Source organism: Cebus imitator, unplaced genomic scaffold, assembly GCF_001604975.1.
Source record: "Cebus imitator isolate Cc_AM_T3 unplaced genomic scaffold, Cebus_imitator-1.0 Scaffold7, whole genome shotgun sequence".
Classification (NCBI taxonomy): Eukaryota; Metazoa; Chordata; class Mammalia; order Primates; family Cebidae; genus Cebus; species Cebus imitator.
In genome coordinates this window covers 12,827,225-12,833,224 of record NW_016107322.1, presented here as the reverse complement: position 1 = coordinate 12,833,224, position 6,000 = coordinate 12,827,225, and the positions used below count along the sequence as shown (strand labels likewise).

The following is a 6,000-nucleotide window of genomic DNA, read 5'->3' as shown; positions in this document are numbered from 1 at the left end:
TTTTTTTGCTAGGACAATTTATTTTCCTTTGGGTATATAGCTGGTAGTGGGATTGCCGGGTTGAATGGTAGTTCTGTTTTAAGTTCTTTGAGACATTTCTAAACTGCTTTACACAGGGCTGAACTAATTTACTTCACACCAACAGTATAGAAGCATTCCCTTTTCTCTGAAGGCTTGCCAGCATCTGTTGTTTTTTTGACTTTTTAGTAATAGCCATTATGTCTAGTGTAAAACAATATCTCATTGTGGTTTTGACTTGCATTTCTCTAATAATTAGTGTTGTTGGGCATTTTTTTTTTCATGTGTTTGGTAAATGCATGTGTTCTTGTGAGAAGTGTCTGGTCATATCTTTTGCCCATTTTTTAATGGGGTTATTTGGTTTTTGCTTGTTGAGTGTAAGTTCCATATAGATTCCATAAGACTCTGGGTATTAAACATTTGTCAGATTCACAATTTGGAAATATTTTCTCCCATTCTGTAGGTTGTGTGTTTACTTTGTTGATAGTTTCTCTTGCTGTGCAGAAGCTGTTTAGTATAAGTCCCTCTTGTCAATTTTGTTTTTGTTGCAATTACTTTTGATGAGTTAGCCATAAATTGTTTGCAAAGACTGATGTCAAGAAGGGTATTTCCTAGGTTTTCTTCTAGGGTTTTTATAGTTTGAGCTCATACATTTTAATCCATTTTGAGTTATTTTTTGTATATGGTGAAAGGTGGAAGTCTACTATCAATCTTCTGCATATGACAGGTCAGTTACCCCAGCACCATTTATTAAATAGGAAGTCCTTTCCCCATTGTTTATTTTTGTTATTAAAGCATAACTGATAAATAAAAATTGTATATATTTAAAGTACAGTGTGATGTTTTAATATACATATGCATTGTCTGATGGTTACTACAATTAAGCTAATTGACATATTCCTCACCTCATATAGTGACCATTTTCTTGTGTGTGTGTGTGTGTGAGAATGCTTACTGTCAACTCTCAGCAAATTTCAAGTATATAACACATTATTATTAACTATAGTCACCATATTGTACATTATATCTTATGATAGAAAGTTTGTACCTTTGACTAAAATACTCCCATGCATATGTATTTAAAATTCCCTTTGCTTATTTTTTATTTTTTAATTATTTTTTATTTCAATAGGTTTTTGGGGAAAAGGTAGGGTTTGGTTACATGAATAAGTTCTTTAGTGATGATTGAGATTTCAGTGTACCCATCACCCAAGCAGTATAAACTGCACCCAATTTTTAAAATGCATATGGGGAAATGTTTACTTCGAAACTTTCTCCTCACAATAATTAATATGATGGAGTTATGGGCTATGTGCCCAGAAGTGCTCAGGAAAGACTGAAGTGATGATGCAGATATGCACACCTGCAAGCTTTGCTTTACAATTTTTCATGGAACACTAGTTCAGCCCCTGTTCTTCCAGCTTTCTAAAGCACTGAGTGAAACCTGTACTATGATTTTTCTATCCAGTCTTAAAAGAGAAAGAGGACTATACATTAACTATATGTTACTCCAAATAAGTTAAGACTTGACATAAAGAAAAATGATGTTTCTACTACCACAGCTAAAATATTCAGATTTCCAAATTTTAAATATATTACTGTTTATGCACTTCGCAGTCTTTATCTGGAAGATGAGGGTAGAGTGTTAGAAACTGTCATACATAAGAGCCTATTCTGGCCCTGCCAAAATATTAGATATATGCTTTTGACAAGCCCCTTTGATGTTCTGTGTTTAAGTTCAGTCATTTTTATAGAGAAAGTTAACCAGTAATGTTGATATGGAAAGTCTTTGAGTTTGTGCTGACTTGAATAAACCTGGAATCATGTATCCATGTCAACTAAGAATTACATAATATGTTTATCTTCAAGGCTCATACCAGTCGGAGTAGTTAACTAGAGAATTAATTGCTTCAAACTAACATGCATTTGTTTATTCTAAATTATCCAAAATGAAAGATATTTTTCTATTACAAATATTCTGTTATAAATTTACAAGGAATATGAAATATTTTAAATTGTCTGAGTTAAACTTTATAGATAATGAAATGGAATTGTGATAGAAGTTATATTTATACAGATCTTACATTCTAACTCTATGAAACAAAGGGAAAAAAAAATCAAGCTTGGTCTTTGATGGCCAAAGTAGTATGAAATTGTTTCTTAAAGTTTAGCAAAAACATGCATAGATTAAAAACTAAAACCCAAGGAAGAGACTGCAATAGGAAAATAATGAAAAGATACACTCACCAAATGCCAAGTACTAACCTAGGTCCTATGTGGCAGAGAAACAGAAAAGAAATTTCTTGTAGAGCTTGTAATTTCATAATGAGAGACAGAAATTAAGCAGGTAAGAACAAATACTACACTTGATCTTAGCCAAAAGGCTGAGAAGTGAAATATAATAATTAAATTTATAATATGTTAAAAGCCGATAATACTATGGTAAAAAAATCAGGGCAGGTACAGGAGGGTGTGTGGAGGTGTTTAATTTTCAGGTAGGATTGTCAGGGTAGGCCTCACCAAAAACTCTCTCAGTATTTCTCATAAACGTCAGAAGTACTTTCTTAAAAATAATAATAATAAAAGAAACCCTAAAATTTAAAAGAAGACTCTAGTCCTCAAAGAGTTCTATGCACTGTATGATTAAACTTTAATGTAAAATTTTTAAAATAGCAAATTCTAGTGAGAACAAAGACACAGGGAAAGAGGAATAGAAATAAAAATCATAAAGGAAGAAGAGGCCAAGTCAAGTGTAAAAAGTAAAATAAAGAATTAATAGACCCACTTTTGGAGTTTTCATCTCCTGAGACAGCCGTTTAAGTGAACCAAGGTCTATAGTAATAATAGCCCAAGCAGCTCATAATTTGAGCACTTCCCCAGTACCAGATATGGTGTTAAGCAGTCAATAGTAGATTGCTTCAGCTAATCTCTACACCCATCCTCTGACGTGTTACCTCCATTTACCAATGACAGACTGAGTCTCCAGGAAGTAAGTAACTTGCTCAGAGACACACAGTTAGCAGTTGGGTGGACTGGAATTAGAATGCAGTTATTAGACCCTAAAGCTCATGAACGTACCCACCACATTTTAGTATTTTAGGATGCTATCTCCTATCCCTGTCTGTCTGCCTGAAATGGCTCAGATAATGCTTTCTTATTGCTTATGATTTTCTTTGTTTTTTGGAGACTTCCCAGCTTCCAATTATCTTTTTATTTAGATATATACGCTTGACTCCATCGAAGGCTGTTCCTAGGGTAAGTTTGTTTGGGGGAAGTTGTTTCTCTATAGCCTGAATCAAAATTATTTTGAGTTTAAAAGCACAATGTTTTTTTAAAAAGTATTGAGTCTTCTGGTATAAACTCATTTTCATAATAAAAGATGTGGTTACAAGGTGAACAAAAATCTGTTATTTTTTGTTTTTCTTTTTCAGTTCTAAATAATTGCCATCGCTTCATCAAATAATTGAATTTACAAGTTCTTTGGATAATCCTAATGGCACAGACAGAGAGCAACAGTTTTAGGGAGAGGTTAGTCAGAAGTATGAGCACACTTTTCTATTTTTCTTCCTTCTCAAGTTATTGAGAAACAGTGACATTTTTTAGTTTAAGTTATATAATCTTCTAGGATACAGAAAAGTTTCTAAGTAGGTTAGTCAGAAGTATTCTGTAAAGTATTTAGAATAATTGTCCTATTTGCATAGAGAAATATGTGGTACTCAATATTTTGTATTACCATTTGATTTGCTATTTACTGATGTGTGTCATTAAGCATGCCTAAAAATAAACTAATAATTTGCATGAAAATACATTTCAAAAATCATAGTAATCCATTAATTAACCTGGTAGATAATGACATTTCAACTCCTCATCCTTTGAGCTTGTTTTATTGCTATTTTGCATTGTACAGTTTCTAAAAATGTGTGGCCGAAGAAGCATATTTGCAGGGATTGGAGTTTATTTTCTGTTCTAAAACCAGAAACCTTTTGTTGATGAAATGAGCACATCCTAGACTATAACAGAAGTACACTTCTGTTTTGTACTTACTTAAAATGTATGGTTGTCATTTAATCTTTTAATGAAGACGGTGTTCACAAATTTGAATGCATATTTATCTTATGTATGAAGATCTTGCTTTTTACAAGGTCACTAAAATTTTAAGGTAAACTAGTAAGAAAATACACACACACACACACACACACACATCTATATATATATAGAGAGAAGTTGCATTTGGCATTTGTTATATTTTAAAATTTGCTTAATTCCACATTACTTTCTTTAAATTTTATTTTAGAAGTTTTATAATGTTGGGGCATTCTTTAAAGTCAGAGAGATAAAAAAAAAAAAAACTAACTGGATGTCTTCCATTGAAAGTAATGTAATCATAAATGTCACATGGCCATAAATAGTTTTGAAAAATGATTAAGATATCAGGACTTTTTTTTTTTTAATTCTGTCTTAAGTTCAGGGGTATAAGTGCAGGTCTGTTACACAGGTAAACTTGTGTCGTGGAGGTTTATTGTACAGATTTTCTCTCTATTTTATCACCAAGGTATTAAACCTAGTACCTATTAGTTATTTTTCTTGATCCTCTCCCTCCTCCCACCCTGCACCTTCTGGAAGATCCCAGTCTGTGTTATTCCTCTTTATGTGTCCATGTCTTCTCATTATTTAGCTCCACTTACATGAGAATATGCAGTATTTGGTTTTCTGTTTCTCTGTTAGTTTGCTAAGGATAATGGCCTCTAAATCCATTCATGTCCCTGCAAAGGACATGATCTCGTTCTTTTTAATGGTTGCATAGTATTCCATGGTATATGTGTACCACATTTTCTTGATCTAGTCTGTCATTGGTGGAAATTTAGGTTTATTATCTGCTTTTTCTATTGTGAATAGTGCTGCAGTGAACATGCACATGCATGTGTCTTTATAACAGAATGGTTTATTTTCCTTTGGGTATGTATCTAGTAATGTGATTGCTAGATCAAATTGTATTTCTGTCTTTAGGTCTTTGAGGAATCACTACAGTGTCTTCCACAATGGCCAAACTAGTTTACATCCCCACCAATGGTGTATAAGTATTCCTTCTTCTCCACAATCTTGCCAGCATCTGTTATTTTTTTTTTACTTTTTAGCAATAGTCCTTCTACATGGTATGAGAGGATATCTCTTTGTGGCTTTGATTTGTGCTTCTCTAGTGATCAGTGATATTGAGCTTTATTCATATGATTGTTGGCTGCATGTATATCTTCTTTTGAAAGGTGTCTGTTCATGTCCTTTGCCTATTTTTTTATGGGTATGTTTGTTTTTTTCCTGGTAAATTTGTTTAAGTTCCTTATAGCTGAATATTAGGACTTTGTCAGATGTATAGTTTGCAAAAATTTTTCCCCATTCTGTAGGTAGTCTGTTTATTCTGTTGCCAGTTTATTTTTCTGTGAAGAAGCTCCCTAATTTAATTAGATGTCATTTGTCAATTTTTGCTTTTGATATTTTCATCATGTAATCTTTGCCCTTGCTTATGTCCTGAATTGTATTGCCTAGGTTGTCTTATAGGGTTTCTATAGTTTTGGCTTTACATTTAAGCCTTTAATCCATTTTGAGTTAATTTTTGTATATAGTATAATGGAGGGGTCCAGTTTCAATCTTCTAGAAATGGCTAGCTAGCAGAACCCTTAGTTTCAATGATGACTGTTTAAGGTTAATGTGTATTCTAGATCACAGAAGAAAAGATAGAATTATCTAAATCAGATACACATATACACACATACATACACACACACACACTCCTACAACATCCCTGCACCACACACTAACAGACCTGCACATTCATTAAATATATAGCAATATATCATCAGTCTTTGCTACTCCTGCATTTGGAAAGAGATCAGAGAGAGCAGCTGAAAGTTGTAGTTTACGGCCTTTTCTGTGATTCAGGACAATAAAGTAGGCATCATTTAGCTATGTTTATAAAATAAAGGGACA

At 32.9% G+C, this 6,000-nt stretch overlaps 1 protein-coding gene and 1 pseudogene across 1 annotated transcript in view; one reads left to right on the top strand and one right to left on the bottom strand.

The window, feature by feature from the left end:
• GBE1 (1,4-alpha-glucan branching enzyme 1) overlaps nucleotides 1-6,000 on the top strand; it is a 265,023-nt gene that overhangs the window by 243,363 nt on the left and 15,660 nt on the right. The gene's annotated exons all lie outside the window — the stretch shown is intronic.
• On the bottom strand, nucleotides 2,313-2,414 carry LOC119472970 (annotated as a pseudogene).